Source organism: Peromyscus leucopus, chromosome 17 (assembly GCF_004664715.2).
Source record: "Peromyscus leucopus breed LL Stock chromosome 17, UCI_PerLeu_2.1, whole genome shotgun sequence".
NCBI lineage: Eukaryota > Metazoa > Chordata > Mammalia > Rodentia > Cricetidae > Peromyscus > Peromyscus leucopus.
The window spans coordinates 17,372,465-17,395,654 of NC_051077.1; positions in this window are offsets into that span (position 1 = coordinate 17,372,465).

Genomic DNA, 23,190 nt, shown 5'->3' on the forward strand with positions numbered 1-23,190 from the left:
ATAATATATAATACAAAAAGGAAATAAAACTGCTCTTTATTCATTTAATATTTTTCATTTCAAAAGATCATCAGTTATATCATTTCCTTCTAAGGACAACCCCAAACCCTCAGATTTGCCCTAGAAACACTTGGTGTGCTCAGCCTGAGAGGAGCTGGGCATTAAATCACCTGCACCGTTTTCCAACTTCCATGATGTCTTCAAGTACTAGGGACACTTTGGTAGCCTGCCTTTCTTACTCATGCCAGGCATGGAAGTGGACAATGGATGATAGTGAAGGTGTTCTGATTTTGTTAGGGGATAAAGGGTTATTAGAAATCAATCTCACTATTTGAGTCCAGGAGACTAATAAATGAAACACAAAGACAGGGTAGCACTAGGGATTGTAAAATTGAGTGAGGGCTCATACATTCAACCTCTATGAACCTGACTCTTAACATGTGAATTCCAATGCATTATGGTTCAGTTGATTAGTACACCACACCATGAATCTTCGACTTTTGGTGAAACTAAGTTGAGCTACCTCTATCGTAAGAATAGCTTTCTCTTTCATTCTACCTCTTTAGCAGGAGTCTCTGTGTTTTTATAGTTGAAACCTGTGCAATAAATGCTAACCATAGGCATTAAAATTGTCATAAATCAAGGCAATGACATACCATATCCTCGGGGCTCTGTACCCTGAGATGTGTGTTGGGAATAAAAATTGCACTTATTATACACACTTGTTCTCCAAGGGATAATGAATCTGGGAAAGCAGAAGGAGCCACAGAGGCTCATGAGTAGAAGATAAAATATCCTTTTTCATCTACATCACAAAAATTGACATTCTGACTGAAGAAGGGCCTGTCCAGTGGTGATTTCTAAGAGTGATGTTAACCAGAATCACAGTAGAATTGCAATCCTTCATGGTGGTGTTATTAAAGATTGTATTTTACTGCTGGCAAATGGGGATTCTCTTTTCTTTGGAAAATTAGATATTCCAAAGTAGTGGTTCTCTTCTGATCTTTCATCTGTTAAGGGATCAGAAGAAAAGAAATCATAGGAAGGAGAGATAATGCATCTGGATGGGAGGAAATTATACCTAATTTGTGACTTGACTTTATCATGGAAAAAGCTAAAAAGCTTAATGACAGTATAATGAAGATGCCTGCACTTAGGAACACCAAATCATCAGGGAGACTCAGGGTGAAAGAAAGTGGTGTGTTACTCTATACAATTCAAACACCGCAGCATTAGCCCGACCAGGTTCAAAATCTAGCCTTCTTACTTATTAGCAGAAAATATTGAATAAATTACTGTTTCTTCAGGTAATAAATGTAAAATGTGTATGTATTAAAAAAGGAGAGGCATGTGGTTATAAGGATTGCCTAAGTAAATGTAAAGAAAACCCTTACTGTTCCTTTTACTTTTTTATTTATCGACCCTGACAGCATCCCAGGATGTAGCAAAGGCTGTAGTAGGACTAATGATACCCTGTCTCAGCCTCTGGAACACTGGGATTACAAGTATGTCTCTATGCCTGGTAAAGAAAAATTGATGTTAACTCTGACCCATGTGGAGTCTTCTGAGGGAGTCAATTTGATATTTTATTTTACACATACCAGATTACTGCAGACTAGGTGAGTTCTCTCGGATAGTACCATGGAAAGCTAGAATGCCAGATCTCCAAGTTTCCAACCCCGAATTTACACAATAGTAATATCATTGTTTGAATCCACTAAGGTGATTTATGAAGAAGGACTATGTAGGCTTCCTGTTGTAAGATAGGCTGGAAGTTAATAACATCCACATTTTGTTACATTCCTAAGAGCTCCAGGTATCAAGATATTTACAAGCTGATCAAATGAATCCATCTATGACTAATCTATGAAAATACTCTGCCAGATAGAAACTGGTCAGTTTGAAGTCTCTGTCAGGAAGTGTTATGATGGAGATCTAGGCAAATAGGTGGACTGATAGGAATTGAAAATGGAAAAAATATAGTAATTGAAGCCATTACAATCCCTCTAAGTTCACATGGTAAAATTCTCATCCCCAAGATGATGGAACTTTTAGGAGGAGGGAATGGGGGATGAGTTGGGGGTACTGAGGGAGAGCAGAAGGAGGGAAGAGAGGGGGATCTGTGGTTGGTATGTAAAAATGAATAAAAAAAATTAATATAAAAGATATGAAAAAAGATGATGGCACTAGAAGATAAGGACTCTGGGCAATGAAGGGAAATTTCTGATTAATATAAGTTATGTTTTGTTTGTTGGTTGGTTTTGTTTTGTTTTCGCAACATCAGGCAAAGGTAATTCAGGAATGAATGCCAAAAACGGTGACAGAGGAATTCTAACAAGAAGGCATGGTGCATTTTTATCTTTCTCCATCCTTATAGGCCATAATGTTCTGTGGAGACCAGCCAGAAGTCACACAGACTGAAATCATCTAGGTAAGATATCATCAGATAATTTTGACCAATAGTAATCCAGTGAATGAGTGACTTGATGATGTGCCACGCTGTTCCTGCCTCTTGTTTCCTATTTTTTTGTACCTCACCTGCCTAGCCTATGCCACCATTATTCTGTGAGGCAAACGATCAGAGTGACCTCCATTCTTTACTGAAGAATCACGTCAAGCTGAAGCACATGAGACAGTCTCAGTTTGGGAATGGTGATGCAAACCCATAATCTTAGCACTCCAGAGGCTGAAGCAGGGGCATTGTGAGTTTGAGGCACGCATGAACACATTGAGACCTACCAATCCTTACCACTAAAAACAAATGTCTTGAAATCTTTCCATTTCTCCCTTGTACTTCATGCAAATAAGCTAGATGGAAAAAAAAAAAAAAAACCTGTCTTTCATCCCCTGCTCTTACACAAGCTTATTTAACAGAAAGATTCCCGGCTCTTATAAAACTTCTAAGTAGTAACATGATTATATCAAAAACACTATCGTACTTTCATATTTGCCTCAAGTTAAAGAATTTAGGTGACTATTAAAAGCATAAATTCTGATCACCAAATGAAATCTGCTTAGTCAGACTTTCTTGGTGTAGGTAGTTATAATTTCAGTATTTGACAAAAAAAAAAAAAAAAAGGTTGATTCTTATTATTGGGAGAAATTGGGAAATATTGATTAATTGTTCCATTTTATTTAAAATTTATCTGGACAACCATCTAAAGTAAGAATTATGAGGGAGATGGTATGCCAATGATTACAAATGAGACAACTGACACTTAGAGACACTTAAGGCCTTGCTGAAGGTGACACAGCCTAAAGGTGGCATTATTATAATAATCAAGACTTTTTTTTAATCCTTAAGACTATAGAAATATTAACTACCTGGACTTGATACTGTGTGTTAGACACATGCATCAGCTATTGCATGGTAAATCTTAAATATGCACAAGTAAATAAAATATGGAAGAGCTAAATCTTAAAGGACTTTTTGTCTGTTTTTAGAGACATCGAAGGCTGGACTGCTGCTTCCTGTGCTCCTGGACTCGCTTTGCCAGTCCAAGTAAAGGCTCTGATGCAGCTGAACAAAGCTAGCCTCCTTCCTCTCACTGAGCCACTAATATGTCCTGTTGCTCTCATTTGTTACACAGGTTCCTGGTGATGTATATCTTTCTGGTGTATTCCCTTATAATCTCCTAGGTAAGGACACCATCTTCCTTTTGAAGATCTCATTCTCCAATGTTATTCTCTCCTACTCAGCCTCCCAATTCCCTTCTTCCCAATCCTGCAATAGGCTGAAATGCAAGATGCAAAACTCCCGAATTCCTTAATGGACTATAAATAGACAAGTGGGTTCTTTGGGAGGCCCAAGGTGAGCTATTTTCTTCTCTCCAGTCTCCTATGTGTATTAATTTAATCTGATAAGATTCAGGTAACTGTAGAGATCATCCAGCAAAAGCCTTTATTTTAGACAAGAGAAAAGGAACAGAGGTTAAATGGTGACTGCATAATGAATAAAATTGTAAGCCTAAAATTTGTAAAATAGTGTTTGAGGACAAACTGCTTCACCTTTTGTGCCTGTTTTGAACTGAACTTTTTTTTTTTTTTGAATGCAGACCACAAGTAGCTCTCTCTGTGTGTACAACTCTACCATGCTGAGATCCACAGTGAACAATTTATACATGCTATGTTTCAAGAAAAATATTGCAAATTCCAGTTGACATATGGGGAAACTGAGACATAGATTCAAAACCTATTGCTTTTCACAAAACAAGATGTTGTGCAGATAATATTCACATTTTTACTTTTTTCTACATTTTCATAATATTTTATTTTTTATTAAAATGTTTTACATGGTTATTTCCCTTTCCATTCCTCCCACCAGCCCCTCCCACGCACTTCCCTTTCTCTCTCAAATTCATGACCCCCGGCCTCTTTTCTTTAATTGTTGTTACATATATGTGTGTATTCATATATTTATATACTAAATATATTTGAAAAATATTCTCTGTCAATATAATGTTACTTGTATGTACATGACTTCAGAGAAGACCACTTGGATAACCAATTGAAAGACTCTTCCCTGGAGAAGACTGTATTTTCTCCCTCTCTCAGCATTAATTCATTGCCTGTAGTTCTTTTTCTGGTATTGTCTCGTACTGGAAATGTGAGATTTCCCCTTCCATAGTATCATGTCTATTATGTTGTCCTTGTTCAGGTCATTTTAATGTAGCAGTGATGTTGATACTTCATGTGTGTAGTTTTTCTGCTGTTTCTAGGAGACACAATCTCACAGCAGACTTCTTATTCTCCTGACACAGTTCTTCCCATCCCCTCTTTCACCATGTTCCCTGAGCCTTAGTGTAGGAGTTGTGTTGTAGGTGGGTCAGTGGGGGCTGAGCACCACATAGTTACACGTTCTCTGCATATTTGAATGGTTGACATTTTTTAATTAAAAAAAAAGCCTTTTAGCACCTTCTCAAATAGTTATCAACTTAAAAATTCTACTTATCTTATATTCAACTGAATGTACCGGCCTCTGCTGACTCATGGGAGATCTTGCCTTGGAGGAGGTAGGAATGGGGGATATGTTGGAGGGGAAGGCTGGGGAGCGGGAGGATCGAGGAGAGGGGATCTGTGGTTGGTACATAAAATGAATAGAAAATTTTTAATTAAAAAAGTCTCAACAACAACAAAAAAGAAAAGGTTCTATGAAATTAAAAAAATTCTACTTCTCAAAATGTACGAATGCTTTGAAAAAAGTATATTAAATAAGTGTAAGCTGAAAAACAATTGCAGTTGGGTACAAATAAAAAAAAAGAATCAAGAAGAAAGGTAATAGATAGGTATGGGATTTATGGCATAAAGAAATTTCAGTAAGTCAGATCAGGTGACCAGAACTAATGGAATGGAATATTGATCTAACTTGTAAGTCTACATTGGATGGTTGCACAGGAGATCTATAAGTATTGGCCAAGTACTAGCATATCCTTTGGTCAATCAAAAAGTATTGATTGTTTACTATTTGTTGGGTGTTATTTTTAGGCTCTGTGAATATAATAGCCGCTAATGTTTGTAAGAACCTGTATTTTGTTATGTAGGTGAGAAATGTTGTAAACATACAGAAGTGAATTTCAGGAACTGAATATCCCAATTGTAATAAAAAGCAGAGTACTACTGTGACAAGCACCTGAGAGAATTCCTTTACCTCTAATAACTGGGGCCCAGGATACTCTGGTGAGGAATTAACATTTACTTTGAAATTTAATTTTTTCTTATAATTACTCCAAATAATAAGCAGACCGTTATACAAATATTTGAAATGAAAACAATGATATAAAATGGTCAGAGAATTTTAAATTCAAAGTCAGAGGTGGAAAGGTTGATGTGTTTGAAGATCAGAAATAATATCGGTGAGTAGGTGAAGTTATGAGCAACTGAGATAATATACATAGATGAACTGGGGACTATGTTGGCTTAAATAAGAATGACCTTCATATATTTGAATACCTGGTTCCCAGTTGGTATTTTGGGTAGGGTCAGGAAGTATGGCCTTGTTGGAGAAGGTGTGTCATTAGGATGATCTTTGAGGTTTCAAAAGATCGTGTGATTCCCAGTATCTTTCTCTGTCTCATAGTTGTGGATAAAGACGTAGGCACTCACATGTATTTTTGCTTCCACTATCATGGACTATAACCCTCTGGAAGCCAAGTTAATCACTTTCTTTTATAATTTGCCTTAGTCATGTTGTTTTATCACAGCAGTAGGTTTACAACTAAGACAGGTATGTAAACACATACCCAATCATGAATGTCCTCATAGGACTCAATAATATTTTCTTCTAAATAAAATGAAAGGCCATAGTGTCATGATATACTAAATACAAGAAATGATTTATTTTTTTTAAATGGTCACTGTATCTGTTTTGTGTAAAGAGATCTATAGAGAGATGAAAGTAAATGCATGATAACATAAAAGGAGGTTCTACAAAAACTGAAGGCTTTCTAGTGTTGTGATATGCTACCGGTCACTAGGAGAAGTAGCTGAACAACGTTACTTATACTTTGGCAGGACAGATGGGAAAACCTAATTAATAGATTTGATCTAAAATATGAAAGAAAGAGAAAAGCACCAAAAATACTAAGTCCTAGATTGATAGATTGAGCTCTTCTTTAAATTCATGATCCCATTTTCTAAGGTGATGGAATGCTGTGGATTAAGCTGGAAGAGTTATGATTAGTAGCTTTGTTCTGCCATATTTCGCCTTAGAAATCTAAGAAATAGTCCAGAACTGTTTACTTGGCTTTGTTGACTACATTTTTCAATTCCCATGTAGCAAATGTTTGAATTAATGTATTTTAAAAGATAAATGGAATACTAGTAGTACCTGAAACAACATAATTATATGCAATCACCCAGTGACAGAGTGTAAATAAAGACAATTAGAGGGAGTCCTGGGCCATTCTATCTTTTGGGGATTGTGTAGCTACCATGGAGTTATGAAATAAGATGTACAAAGTTAAGTTAGTAAAATGAGAAGAAGAAGACCAGAAGAATGTGGTTATATAAAAGTAAAGGAAACAGTTTTTATGGCACTTATCCTACTCTATCATGTTAAAGATTGCTGATAGCACTTAGTAACCTTATAGAGAATTATTAAGACCTAGAATTTAAATACCCTCCAAATGCAACATGTTGAAATCTTGGTCATCAGATGGTAGAGTTACTGGAAAATGATAGAGCCTTTAAGACAGGAATCTTAGTGGGAGGAAGTTAGATCCTTGAGATGATACCCTTGACCAAGATTTGGGGATGTTGATGCCTTCAGTTTTACTCTGTGAGGTCATCATGAGGTAGGCAGCTTTTCCCACAGTATGTTCCATGCCACACTGTTCTGTGTTGCCATGGGCTCCAAAACAAAGGAGCTACCCAGCAGTGATGAGAAGCCACTGAAGCCACAAGCAAAAGTCAATATTTTCTTCTTTTTAATTTCTGGTCTCAGCTATGATATCTCACAATGGTGGAAAGCTATGAAAGAATGAACTATAAGTCATAAAAATATATTACACTATGAGTGAGGAGGTTCAATTCTAACTAGAGATGGTAGAAAATGAGATGTGAAGTGAACACGTGAAAAAAAAAAAACCACAAAGACAAGGAACTAGTGCTATGATTTTTTTCCTTGAATCTGGGCAGATTAATAAAACTCTAACTTCAAGTTTACATGAGAATAAGAGATAATACCTTTAAACATGTTTTGGGAGAATTAGCCAAGAATGGTTACTTGGAAAATAAATTATTTAGTGGTACAAATTAAACTTTTAAGATGCTAATAATTGATGAAAGTTGTGGCAGAAATTAACTAGGACTTAAGCAGGGTCATCATTTTCACTTTAGTAGGTGACGTCACAATAAAGAAATCTATAACAATAGAAACGTTACAACTGGAATTTTGGGTGATGCTTAAGTAACCCTCATTTAGTTCAATTTACTGTATTCAAGGTTATTAGTATGTGGGTAGTAGGCATTAAAGATTTAGGTAAAGACATGGATTGTCACTTTACAAAGTGGCTAAGTTAATTTAATAGGAAAGTTTATCAGGAGTGTCTGTCAATGTGGAGATTTATTTTAATACTCTAGACATAAATTTAAAACAAGTCCAATCAGCAAGGCTTCTTTTCATGCTTCTGATGAGGCATTCATTTATAGATTAAAAAAAAAAAAGGTGAGCTTTTCCAGGGTTGCGGATATTTCAGGTGAGCAGAATTAGAAGACAAAGTCTATAGGGACTCAGAGATAGAGAGTTTAAACTTTCATTGGAAAATGAAAATGCACAATGGATGCATGGAGTAAGGTATTAGGAAAAACAGACAGCAGGGTCTCATGAGGCTGAACAACTGTTGGAAATAAATGTTTGTATAAATGGCTTAAGGAAAGAAGCTGATCGTCCAAGACTGAAATATCTGAATGATCATTTTTAGAGTAGCGTATAGGACAGTCAATGACAAATCAGAAACCATGTAATTGTGTGGCCCACTGGGTTTGAAATAAAATTTTGGAAACAAACAGGTCAAGGTTCTGGGACTGTAGTAAATATAGGCATCATGTAACTCCAAAGATAATTCTTTAAAACTCAAAACTCATGACATGGAGACAAGCCAGATGGAGCAGGCAACTACCAGTTGATATTGGCAATAGTGACAGAAATGGGGGATAAAAATGTCTCATGAGTTCAATTTATTTTTTAAAAACCCCTCCCATTTTAAGATGAAAGGAGAAGAATTGTTTTCCAAAAGGTCTCAGAGATTGGAAGACAGCTACATAGTTTGGAGTATACTAGATGGAAGCGTCTTCATTTAGGAGGATATTGAGACATGGTGTCTTTGGTGCAGTGCAGTCACATTCCACTTAAGCAAGAGGACAATGGTATCATTCAAAGCATGGGATGAAAATGGAATAGAGAATGCTTGCAATGTGATTCTCTAAGCAACTGGAGGACTGGTGCAGGCGCATGTGTGGGACATATGATCAGAGGATATAAACTACCATGGCGGCCTAATCAGCAGCCCTATGTGAGACAATGCTGAAATTTGGGTATCTGTTGATATCCAAGTATGTAGGCATGGGAGAGTAACTAGCGAGATAATTCAAGAGATTAAATGCCATGAAGAAGCAAGTTGTGGCCCTTGAAAGAAATGTGAGCTTGGTGAAACATAGGATAATTAAAGTCTAGTAGATTTATTGCTCAGTAAAGGAGCGACCTTATAGATAAACAGACATGATTGGATGGTGCGTTTTCATTTTAGAAATATATCAAAGATTGAATGTTCTGAGGGCAAGATCAATACATCCAAAAACAGACAAACAAACATACATTTTTCACTCACCAGCAAGCATTGCTGTCCAAAAAAAGGTAAATATACCAACTATCTGGCTGAATGTATCAGAGAAACTTGACTAATTCTGGGTCATATTTTTTTGAGAGAAAATATACAACTTTGTTTTATTTTTACAGTTACATTTACACACAGATGCTCACACACACCTAAAATATCTACAATATATGTATATTATTGTGGTTCAGTTAACATTCTCTATTACCATTTTTTAAAATTTTTTGTTGTGTTGGAAAGACAGTTTTTTCATACAATACATTCTGATTACAATTTCTCCTCCCTCAACTCCTCTCAGATTCTCCCTTCTCCAACCACCCAGATCTACACCTTTTTTTTTCTGTCATTAGGATAAAAACCATCTATAAAGTAATAATAATAATATGAAATGAAAACAAATTAGAATTGGACAAAACAAACAAACAGAAAAAGAAGAGCCAAGGAAAAAGAACAAGGAATATGAAGACTCTGAGAGAACCATATTTCCACACACAGAAAAGCCATAAAGACAAATTCTGTTATCACAATTTCTAAGATCTATAAGGTTGTTTTTTTTTTGAAAAAAAAAAACCCAGACAAAACATTGTAAGATTTGTAAGATTAGAGAGAGAGAGAGAGAGAGAGAGAGAGAGAGAGAGAGAGAGAGAGAGAAGGAAGGAAGGAAGGAAGGAAGGAAGGAAGGAAGGAAGGAAGGAAGGAAGGAAGGAAGGAAGGAAGGAAGGAAGGGAGAAAGAAAGAAAGAAAGAAAGAAAGAAAGAAAGAAAGAAAGAAAGAAAGAAAGAAAGAAAGAAAGAAAGAAAGAGAATGAAAGAAAGAGAGAAAGAAGAAAGAAAAGAAAAGAAAAAAGCCTCCAAAAAATTTACTCATTTTTGTATTGGCCACCTACTGCCAGATGGGGCTTGCCCTTAAATGTGGACTGTATACTTACTGAAATTCTGTTGGAGAAACCTAAGTTTTCCTTTTTGAGTGGTTAGCTTCTCAGTTAGGGATAAATGCTTGTGTCTACTTCCCTTCTCAGCACTGGGTCTCCTAAAGTCCCTGTGCATGCTACCACAGCCTCTGGGATTTCATATGTGTATTCATCCTATTGTGTCTAGAAGGCCGACTTTCCCTTGTGTCTCCCACCCCCACTGGTCTTACAATCTTTTCCTTAACTTTAATGTTTCCTCAGTTTCTGCTGTCTTCTGTCTCTGACTTTCATTCTAATTGAACTGCCTAGAAATATTAATACTCTTCATGTTACTACCCATGTTTTGATGTCTATGCATGCTTATCCAAGTTATCAGGGTGGAACTTAGCTATTCAGTCACATGTTAATTAGAACATTTTCATCTGCTCCAATCAAGGCTATCATGGTCAAACATGGCTATGTCATGACCACTTCCAGCAGGTGAAATAGCATGGGCCAATGCACTTGTCCATTTCAAATAACTGAACAACTGTTCATGGGAAAGAAAGTAAAAGAGATTCTGACTTTGTGTAAGAATATTTGTATAAGTAGTGGAAGTAAGTTATAGAAAAAAGATTTCAAATCAAAATAAAAGAAAATAATCTAAAATCAATCTCCTTATTATATGCAGTTCATCCCTTTGAGAAAATTCAAGTATATGCAAAATAATGTATCTCAAATAGGATCATGGAAATTGAAGGAACTTTCAAGATCAACTTAATATACTATGTGACCCCATCTTTCTATAAGATTGGAATCTGAGAATGAGAAAAATAGAGAACTACCTTGTTCCACACTGTTTATTGAAGACAACACTGGGGATATAACCTGACCTTAGGACATTGTCCACATATCTGGCCAAACTATAGTAGCAATTCCACCTATGTTTTATATAGCTCCAAACATCTTGCCTAAATTCTAAGACTTATATCTCCATATTTGAAAGCCTCCTTTCCTTCTTTTTTGTTTATACACAGAGTTTTATAGTTAATTAATTTTACATGGAAATGAAGTGAATCATGACTCAATTTGCATACTTGCAAATTGCAAAAAAAAACTATATCTGCCTAAAAACAGCTTATGACAACCTGTTATTTACTGACAAAATAATAACTTCTTTTTTTTGTGTTGGGGGGGCAGGTGAAATAAATTAAGCAGAATCCACCTTTCTGTTGCAACAGGAGGCTCCCTCTGGGCCTAAGAATACTATTTGCAATGGTAGGAAAAGAAAATAACATTTGTGGAAGGTCTGCTTGGTAGACAGTTCAAGTATGTAATCACATCTAATTCCATTTAATCCACACAATATCTCTGTAAAATGGACACTAAACGTTGAGGAAATTGAATCTCAACATGGTTTAGGGCTGTATTCAAAGCTTTGTAACAGGCATATTGGTAAAATAGGACTTGAAATTAGGTTTTAGAGGAAGAACTATGCTGATTTTCTCTGGGATGTGGGATTTGCCAGGACATGTAACTTCCAGAATTAAAGCTAGGTGAGGCTCAGACACATTGTGTAGGTTGTTTGCCTTGTTTAGTCCAGGAGCAGGAAGAAGAGCAGGAAGTGCTCAAGGTCATCTAACGTGCATGATTCCACGAGGAACCAGAGTTGGGTTGTAAAAACCATGCTAATACATTTTTGATCAATTTTCTTGCCTTTAATTGCATCTATTACCCTGTTAATAGCTTCCTAAGTTATTATGGTGTCTATGATCACACTTGCAGAATAGCATTTTAGAAGGAAAAAAACACACTTCTCAAGCAATCTGTCCTTCATACTCCTTTTATATTTTCTGTAATTTCATTTATTTATTTATTTATTCAGTAAGAACATATTGTGTATCAAATATGAAGTAGAATTTAAAGTTTAAATAAGTGAGTCAAATATAGCCCCTTCCCTAACAAGTTGTATACTGAGATAATTTAAAATTTGTTCTTCAACAATTTCCTACATGCATACAATGAATTTTGATCATGTACACACCCATTTCCCTTTTCTTAAATGCTTCTCATTAATCTCATTCTCCTTCCCAACGAATTCTGTTCCTTCTTTCGTGTCAATTTTCTGTGTATACCACTGAGTTTAATTAAGGTTGCTGACATGAGCATATTTGGATTTTCTTTATTGGGGCATGGACAATTAACCAATGGCTACACCACTGAATAAATTGACTTCCCATTTCCTAATAGCCTTTAACTGTCAATGGTGTCTCAGAGGTGGTGGAGGTATAAATGTCTCTGTCCTATCAGTGATGAAAAGTCCACAGATACAACCTTGTGCCCGTCTTATATAGGTAACCACAGTGGTAGTAAGTTCATGATGGCAATGACCATGTCATATTCAGGGAACAATATTATTTAGCACTTTCTCCATCTTTTGACTCCTACATTCTTTGTTCTTCATCTCTCATTATGTTCCATGAGCTATGAAGGGAGTAGTATATATTTAGTAGTAGTCGAATGACAAAAGAAGTTTCTCTGACCAAGGTTGAAAGCAGCACTAATCTATGGGTGTAAACATAAATATTCATAAATTAGTTTGATAATATATCCATCTAGCAAAATTGCAATTGTAGGCTCTTCCTTAGGATCTATGACCTCCCCACCACGAGTTTGGGGCTGTATTTACAGTAGTAAGAATGCATTCTCTCTTACAAAACAGACTTCAAATCCAAGCAAAAAGTGCTTGGTTATCCCTCATATTATCTATGCCAATCCTCCACCAATGATCACATCTTGCTTGGAAGGTTGCTACTGTAGCATGCAGATCCACTGTTACGAACAAGGATCGATGGCTTTACTCATTCAGAAACCTCCATAGTACCCACCAGTATTATGAAAGCAGTCCAGCAGGAAGGCATCTATAAGGTCAGAACCAACTTGATTTTTCTTTCAAGAAAAGAGTACAGTGGTGGGATATCTTCAGTTATGGGGTCTTACCATCTGCTTCTGGAGTACAACCAAAAGCTGAACCAATAAACTGTATTGTTTTTGGATTCTCCTAGAATTCCCCAACAAATAACTTAGAATGAAGGTACTGGAATTTTTACTAAATAATATATGGCTTCCAGGAGCAAAATTATCTATCCAGGCTTGGTATCTCCATTTGTATTCTCCTATATTGTATTCTAATTAGCTTATAAATTAGTAGGTTCCTATATAAGACCTTTCACATTTCCTTAGTTTTTATTAACCCATCCATCTTATCTTTCCTATATCTCACCCTTCTATGTCATCCCTACTTAAACTGTATGTTTAATTTGAAATGTCTGCAGTATCCAGGAAGTTAGAAATGAGCCACGGGGAGAAGGCCTTCAAGAAGAAATAGAATACATGTGATATGAAAGAAGAAGAGAGAGGTACTATATCCCAAAATGCCTGAACTCCATCACCTGCTAGAAAAGAAACACTAGTAATATCTGAACAAAAGTACAGGAGCCATTGTAAGACTTCTGTTTAGCTCCGCTAACCATCATGTATATAACTAATGTGTTCCTTAAAAGAAGATAGAAAGCTATTTTATTGCTCTTATGGCCAAAGTCATAGTCAAAATCCACCAAATCAGATATGAACTATAGCCATTACCTAGAAATCCAGTGATCCTTTCAAGCCAATTGTTCTCAATGTTCAGGAGTAAAAGAAGATCACAAGATCAATGTAAACATACACATTCTTGTACTCTGTATTGTAAGAGAGTCTTACACATTAGCTCCGAGGTTAAGACAGTAATAATGCATTTTGTATGTCATTATCTCCTCAATTATTGGATTCTGATAACTTTATTCTCATACTAAAGACAGCTTAGTGATCATTTTTGGCTTATTCTATATGCAACATAATACTAGACCATGACTAGAAGATGAAAGTTCAGATAGTATTAAGTTACATTAAAACATTTTAAATTACTTGAGTTTTTTTTTTTTTTTAACCTAGATGACACTATTGTCCAACTACATACAGGGGAATGTTGTTTATTTGCTTTTGGATGGCAAAAGAAACATTATGAACACATCCCCCACAAAAAGCATCTACATGGGAAAACATTAAGACTTGTTTTTACTAACTCTTTGGCTTGTCATTCATAACTCAGTGTTAATTTTCCATAGTCTTTAACACAAAACGGTTTTAAATTCCATGCAAGCCAAACAGGCAAACTCCATTTCAGAATTGCAGTTGTGTTGACACATGGTAATCTTATTAGCAATAAAAGGATATTACCTATAATTGAATAACTATGCAATTAGCAAATTTCAGAGTTGAGGAAAACCACCATTCTTCAGCTTTGCATTTGTGTTTAACTCACAGCAGGACATGTTTGAATTATCAACAAAACTATTAGCTCTACTAAATGAAAAAATAACTTAATAAAAACTATTTCACCCAGAATAAATATTAACTACAGCTCACACAGATATGCTTAAATTTAGCAATTAGAATTGTGTTGTGCTGCTACTTAGGCAACTCATGTGTTCATTTATTTCAAGTAACATAACATTGGCATTACCTAGAAATCTGACTGGGTAACATTCTGTGTTGATAATAAAGAGCAGCTTTCTATTTCTTTAAACAAACATACCTGTGAATAAAATAATTAAAGTATTCATCTGGGGAAGATATATTTGGTGTCTTCATGACAGCAATATAATTGGGTCATTCAAATATAGTAGACACACAAACATACAGTTTCCTTTAAAATGGATTTAGGTATGTTCCAGGGCTCAACATTAACCATAGAACAAATTACATTAAAATTACAATTAACTTCTGCTCAACTGTCAGCAGAAATCAATGTTACTGTGTACACACTGCCTCTTCCTCACTTTTATTAAGCCCCTTTCAATTATGAGGGAACATAAATTGGAAGGATGTCGCTGTGTCATCTACAGCATTAAAATGTAGGAGGAACATTGACCCTGGCCTCTAGAGATTATGTGAAAAGCCATTTATATGCACAGCTGTACCAATTGCCTGAGTTTAGTGCTAAATTCCATGGAAAATCATCTTTGCTGTTCTGCATCTAAAGAAAGACAAGGTTTAAATATTTATGCTCACTTACTAGACAAGCCCAGTCAGCAGTGAATAGGTGACCTGGTCAGTACAGTGCTCTGAGAGTGACAGGGTTTGCCTTCAAATGAGAGAAGTCACTGGAGTTTATCTTTAGTTGAGAAACACTGAGCTGTTAGGGTTCACATTGTCTTCACTAATGTTGATGTGCCTAAAACAACTGTTAGATGGATTCTAAGAGTTCAGTCTGCAACTTCTTGAATTATAGCCCAATAGTTCCCCATTTTCACTTCCATATGGACAAATTTTCTTCATGAACACTTTTATATTTTATATTTGGGGCCTATTACTAAAAGATCATCATTTCACGTGGTATGAAAACAAACAAGCAAATAAAACAATAAAAAAGCTATTTGTGGATAGAAACCTCTTGTCAAAGAGAAGTTATGGGTATGAGGCCTCAGTCAATCCCTCTAGATCATTTACTTGCTGACTCTGACATCTTACTTTCCATATTTCTTGGCTTTTACTTCTACAACAATCAATAAAATGTACTTTTTTCTTAAATCTAGAAATTAACATAATACTTCCTGCTATGGAATAATGCTTTTGTACACTGGTTGAATAACATGCTGATTGGTCAGTAGTCAGGAAGGAAGTATAGGCAGGATAAGCAGACAAGGAGAATTCTGAGAAGAGGAAGGTTGAGTCAGGAGACACCAGCTCACTGTGCAGGGAGCAGCATGTAGTGGGACTCCAGTAAAGCTATGGAAATTGTGGCAACATATAGATAACAAAAATGGGCTGAGTTTAAGTGTAAGAGCTAGTCAGTTATTAGCCTGAGCTAATGGCCAAGCAGTTTTAATTAATATAAGCTTCTGTGTGTTTACTTGGGTCTGAGCAGTTGTGTATATGTATAATGTACATATACACATCATACACATACACATACATATATACATATATGTATATATATAATGTTCTACATATACATTATACACATTATACATTACATTATACATACACACACACATATATATACATATATACATTATACATATACACACATATATATACATATATGTACATCTACATTATACATATACACATACATATATATACATATATGTATATATATAATGTTCAAAAGACTTTACAAATACATAGCTTTTAACTGTTGTCCTTGATTATACTGCAGATTTAGAAGTTATATCCATATTGCTGATGATGCCATGCCTTTCACAAACAGGGCCTACAGATCCCTGAGATGGAACTGACCTGAATGCCTCTTCTGTGAGGATTAGTTTTCATGGTATCAAAAGGCAGGGCCTTGCAAGCTTTGAAAGGAGGGGGGCAACCAACTGTCTTACCCACCTATAAGGCCTATGAACCCCACTGACAACTTCACAGAACACTAAGGGTGCAGTAGTGGCACACATACCTTGCTAGCAATGCACAGCTCTCTAACTAGAATTAAGACCCGCTCAACATGGGAGTCCATGCCTGGTACTGGAACCCTAGATAACTACTAAGTGCTAGTTCATTCATGATTATTGGCAGAGAATCTAGAAGCGCTAATTTATTAAACCAGCATAATCCCTAACATCAATCCACAAACACTTGTCCTATACCTTCAGACAGTTCCCAATGTATAGATCTGTAACACTCCCGGCACCTAATGCTCAGGGAACATTGTAGAAAATGGGGAAGGTAGATTATAAGAGTCAGAAAGTCAGGAAGTTTACTGTGCAATTCTGTCTCCTAGTAATATCAGATGCTATACCCAAAACATCTCACCAACATGACTTACCAAATGTGAACTGAGCAAAGATGATGCCAATGAACATATCAATCTGGATCAAGAAAAATCCATGAAGTCTCCTGCACAAAGAGCTACAGGCAGCTAAGAAAATCTGGGGATGGGATGTGTGGCCTTTCCTAGAGAAGAACACACCAATCAATTGCCTAGTGCCAAGCAGTCTATGGACTGAACAGGTGTGTGTGTGTGTGTGTGTGTGTGTGTGTGTGTGTGTGTGTGTGTGTGTATGAAATAAGAGTTCATTATTTTAAAGGCATGAATTTGAAGGAGAACAAGGAAGCATACATGGGAGGGTTTAGAGAGAGGAAAGGAAAGGGAGAAATGTGATCCAATTCTAATCTCAGACGTTAAAAGAAAAATGTATTCTACCAAACAGGAAAATTTAAAAGAAATGGATTAATTTTGAGATATAAATGGCCCATTGAGGCTAAATTAGGATGAAGTCAATAATTTAAGTGTATCTGTAATACCTAATATGATATCAACAGAAAGTAAAATATCCCAAGAAAAAAAATAATATTCATGGTTAGAAAATTCAGTGCAGAATTCTCCCAGTATCTATAACGTAGTTGTCTATGTAATATCAAAAGCTTTTCCACAAAGAAAAGCCCTGGAACAATAGTTTCACTGATGAATCTTTTAAAAAACAATGTTAAAATAAGCCTTAACAACAACACATTTCCAAGCTCTAACAACAAAAAGAAGAGAATTGAAAGACACTTCCCAAATGATTTTATGAGACCAGAATAAAAGTAACAGTGAAAGAGAAATGCAAGAAAATTATAGGCTCGAACTCTTATAATTATAATTGCTTAAAGGAATGGAAAAGGGATTGGGATAGATATATCTTTGACCATACACAAATAGCTAATGGGTACATGAAAAAGAATGTTCAACATTTCTAGTCAGTGGGGAAATTGGGAAACCAGAGTAAGATAAAACTTCCTACCCACCAGGATGGGATAAGTTTAAAAAAATACAGAGAGTAATAAATATAATAGAATATTGAGAAATGACCCTACAAGAGTGATTGTGGAGATATAAATTGTCTTATTCATGTTGGAATGTAGTTTGGGAGTTTCTGAAATGTTAGCTTCCATTGGAATCAGCATAGTGTCCAGAATTCTATTTCAAACTTTTCTTTTAGTGAAACATCTCAATACATATTAAATATAATATCTACAGTGATTTACTATAATATATTTAAGAAGTATTAAGATGTTTCAGTATGTCAAGTGCTATTTTAATTACTTTATGAGCATTAACCAATCCCACACCAAGTTTAAAGGCAGAAGTATTTTAATAAATATTTTAAAACTGAGCCATATGGGGGTTGGGGGTGAGTTAACTTGTATAAAATCATATTGTTAATAAATTTAAGCTTAATTACAATCCAAGGCTGCTTGTCTCCAAAGACTACATCATGATGCACTGTCATGTGTTGCTTATCAAACCACAGCAGAATGTAGCCCTTTTGCCATGTGTTTTGTGATCAGAAAGCACTCCAAGGGATCATTTGAAGTTGTAATGCTATTACTAATCAGTCTGCTATGTGAATACTAGCTATTATAAATCTGTCATGCTAAGGAGGAAGATGAAAGCCTCAGGAAACTTCTTGTTTTCTCATTGGTCAGGTAACAATAGAAATGTGTGATCCTGTTGAAGAGAAGGAGGAAGGATCATAAGAGCCAGGAGAAGTCAAGGTCATGATGGGGGAATCTACAAAGACAGCTGACCTGAAACTCTGGACCAACAACTAGGGAGGCCGAATGGGACTGACCTAGACCCTCTGCATGTGTGTGACAGTTGGGTAGCTTGGTCTGTTTGTGAGACTCCTAGCAGTGGGATCAGGACCTGTCCTTGGTGCTTGAACTGGCAGTTTGGAGCCTATTCCTCATGCTGGGTTGCCTTACCCAGCCTTGATGCAGGCGGAAGAGCTTGGTCCTGCCTTCAATTTGATGTGTCATGCTATGCTGGCTCCAGTTCTGCCCCTTGGAGACTGAGGAGAAGTGGATAGGGAGGAAGGTAAATGGGCGGTGGGGGGCGGGACTGGAGGAGAGGAGGGAAAGGAAACATGGTCAGTATGCAAAATAAAGGAAAAATTTAAATAATAAAAGCAAGTGTGATCCACTTTCCAAGTGGTGATCAAATTGTAATTGATGTGGGCCTGTACTCCCATGTCCCACAGTACAATTTTTACCTGTGACATAATAAAAATTACTATTGTTATGATATCTGTAACTACACACCTCAGCTCACTCCTTAAAGCCATAGCAGAAATTATCAAAGCAAAAAGGTAATTTATTATTATTCCATGTAAGAAGAATACACTGTGTGACAGATCTGCAGAAGTGTACATTTGTGTCCCAAGATGATACAAAGATGGAAAAAGATAATGGAAAAAGATTACTCATCTCCCAAACTCTGTCCTCTTATCTATCTACCAAAAACAAAAACAACCCGAACAAAACCACTTGTTGTTAAATATAGATATCCATATATATCAACTGTATATATATATATATATATATATAACCCTACTTTTACACTTTGACTTGCATTCTTCTAAGCCTTATGAAAAAATAAATAAAACCACAGGAAAAAACCTACCTTCAATTCAAATATCCAATGACATGGATTTAATTTTCTCTCCCTATTATTTTCAAAAATCCTAATAACTTGAATTTAATAATGCCTTGCTAAAGCAACAACAAAGGTCATGGACTCAGTGGGGCAAGAAAACTTCATGATGATATTTTGGCTTTTCTTTAATAAAAATCACTGTTTAGAACACAGTGATTTCTATGGAGAAGGACTGATACACCTTTAACTGTGGGTGATTTCCTTTTGTGCAGGGGCCTGTGCACCACGGGCAGACATAAATTTGTCACTGTTGTTCATGGCAGGTACGTGACATGGGAATACGTTCTGACTTAAATGAAGTGTTGAGCAGATAATGAATGAACTGCCAAAACGATCCCCACAAGTTTCTGCTACAAAATAGGGGCTGATTTCGTCAGTGCCCATGTTCGCTGGTTTCATGACACGGCCCATTTCAATGTTTCAAAGCCTTCCTGTGGGCTCCCAGAACTACTTACGCTCCGTAATCATATGGCTTAGTGTGTAGAGGAATTGGCTTGATTACAATCAGCTTGGACCTCTGCAGGATAGCAGAGGTCAAAATTTACTTTGACTGCAGGTAAAAGAATAATTTGGGCATGCGGCAAGCCGACATTTTCTCACAGATGAACATAAAGTGCCATCACTCACCTAAGCTATAAAACTATTAGAATTTTGCCATACTTGTCTCTGACTCTGGCTTTGTACAAAGACTGAAACAACTAATAAAGAGTCTGGGGCCATTATTGGGTGTCGAGACCCCCTTGTTCAGAGTCAGGTTAGATGGCATGAGCATCAGGCTGGCTAAAGGGTTCCTCTTGACACTCACATCCCTTACTCTGGATTTATAGTGCATTCATTCCATTAAATGCAATTATGGCAAAGAACAAGAGAGGCAATAGAGAGAAGCACTTCTCAGTGTTACCCTGTTAACACGTGCCTCCTTCCAACCATAAGCACATTTCAAAGCACTTCTTTTTAATTTGTATACCTACAGATATGAGATATGAAACAAATAACTCAGGGCTGAGCATCATATTCCAAGGCCCAGTGTAATTTATACAGAAAGCTGGATATTTATTACTGATGCTGGAGGTTATTGAGTTATCTGAAAGGTATAGACTTCATTTCTGTTCTCGAGAAATGGAGATTTATATTGCTTATTTATTCCCAGCTGTTGAATATCAGAGTTATGTTCAGAAAAGAGATTAAAAACATTTGATGATACCAGTAGCTGACATGGCAGCAACTCGGGGAATTTTGCCCATTTTTTAACAGAATAACGTTCTGAAGAAATATATGTACACATTTGTGTTTACGTGTCTCATCATGAATGCCATACCCAGTAGAAGACATGTTTTGACAGCTTATTATAGAAACATTCTATTGTTTCATTCTTTTGAAAAGTGAAATACTAGCTCAGTTCTTCATAGTATTTCTCCATCCTGGAGTTTTTCCATAGCAATAGGACTAGTCCTTTTAGGAGCCCTAGCTACTGGGCCTTGTTTTAGCATAGCTTAGCCTCATATTAACTGTATGATCTTAAGTCAGTGATTTAACCTTTTAAAGTCTGTTTTCTCATTTGTGATGTAAAACAGAATTGGACTCTCATAATTTTGCTATTTTATGCTTATGAATTACACAATAATGAGTTGGCAGTAATTGCTACATTGTCATAGGCTTAGGTGTATAGAAGATTAATCTGAACTACTGGTTTTTGACACAGCCATACCTGATAGGAATGGCAGAAGTCATAAAGCCAACACAACACAAAGATCCAGCAAAGCTGAGCCACATGATGGCTGACATGTCACTTTTGGTTTTCATCTCTACCTCTTGTATACTTGGGGGCACTTTTAATATGTGTACTATTTAGGGATATTGGCTTGATGGAAATTTTCTTATGAATCATTTATGCCTTCTCTCAGGAATGCTGCTTCTAAGCTTCCCCAGGAAAGTTCTGAACATACTACCCCTCCCACTTTTAGAGAGACATCCTTATCCACTTGAAGGTCTTCCTTATACCTTAGAGGTTGTGACACACATAAAGTAGCCAGAGGTCTCTTTATGAGACTATGCAACATTCTTGAGACATGTGTCCCTTAATTTATGCAGGAATAAGATAAAAAAACAAGTAAACTTTAAAAAGTGAATAAGATTGGGTGGTCTAGAGGAGTTGGTCACAGTTTAGATTACAAGTCTCTTCCCACTGTACACTCAGACAATTACATGGCATACAACTCTGCCCAACATAGACACATATTGATGAGAAAATTATGGAGTGGAAAGGTGATAAAAGAATGAGATGTCAGGACCTCCCTTTCTTAAAAATGTTAGCACATGAAGAGCTATTCTGGTGTCATGTGGCCAACAAACAGAAGAAGGCCAGGATTCGACATATAGACAAATTCTATAATGATATAAAATACAAACATTGTATTATGCCAGAATTTGAATAAAAATGGCAGCAGCTTTGGCCTGAGGATTTTTCCTGGCACTCTGACCACTAAGAGTTAATAATACATTGCTTGGGATATAGCAATATGCTTGGGGTGGCTTGAAGATTTTGTTTTGGTCCAGTGTCCTTGAAGCAACCAAAGCTACCAGCCTGAGAACAGGTGTCATATACCTTTAGATTCTTAAAAATTGGGTTATGGGATTTATGAGTAAAAATGATAACTCTGTTTATTAATGATGTCAAAACTTGAGGGAAAATGATTGGAAATATTCTGTCATAGTTTATTAATGATGACAAAAAGATGAACAAAAGGAAGTAAAACATATGTCCACAAACAAAAATAATATGACCTATGTTTTGGAACATCATGAATCTGTCCCTATTTATTAAATTCTATATAAATAAAGAGACACTCTGACTGCCAGTTAGTCAGGCTGCAAGATTCTCCTGACCACCATGGCCTGGCTCACCTCCATCCCCTGCCAACTCCTTACATCCTCTGCTGGGACCTTTCCACTGCCAGGGATGGCTCCCAGCAGGTTTTCCACTCAATGTCCCATGTTTCCCACCCAGCCAAACCATCAGTCCACAGTTTAAGGACAGAAGCTTGTATGGGCACAAGTTGCTAGTCTTGTGCAATCTTAGAAATTGTGGGCTTGGCAATGACTCAGACTAGAAAGGAGCTTTGAACATGCATTTATTTCTGAACAGGAAAGTGATTCAAGTCATGCTTCAGTCTGTTCAACACACTGAGTAGTCACAAAGGCAGCATGAGAGTACAGACAACAATGAATTATACTACAAATGCAGGCTATTGTCTGCAGAAAGAACTAGGTTTCTATATTTTGGCCCAAACTTTGCCAGAACATCTTTAGAGAGATTTAGAAACAACTGAAAATCAGGGCATTTAAATATTGACTGTTCTGTGTTGTAGGCAGGCCATGTTCCTTTGTACTATGCCAATAACAAAAATAGTAATATTAATAAATAATAATAATCATTGTCATCA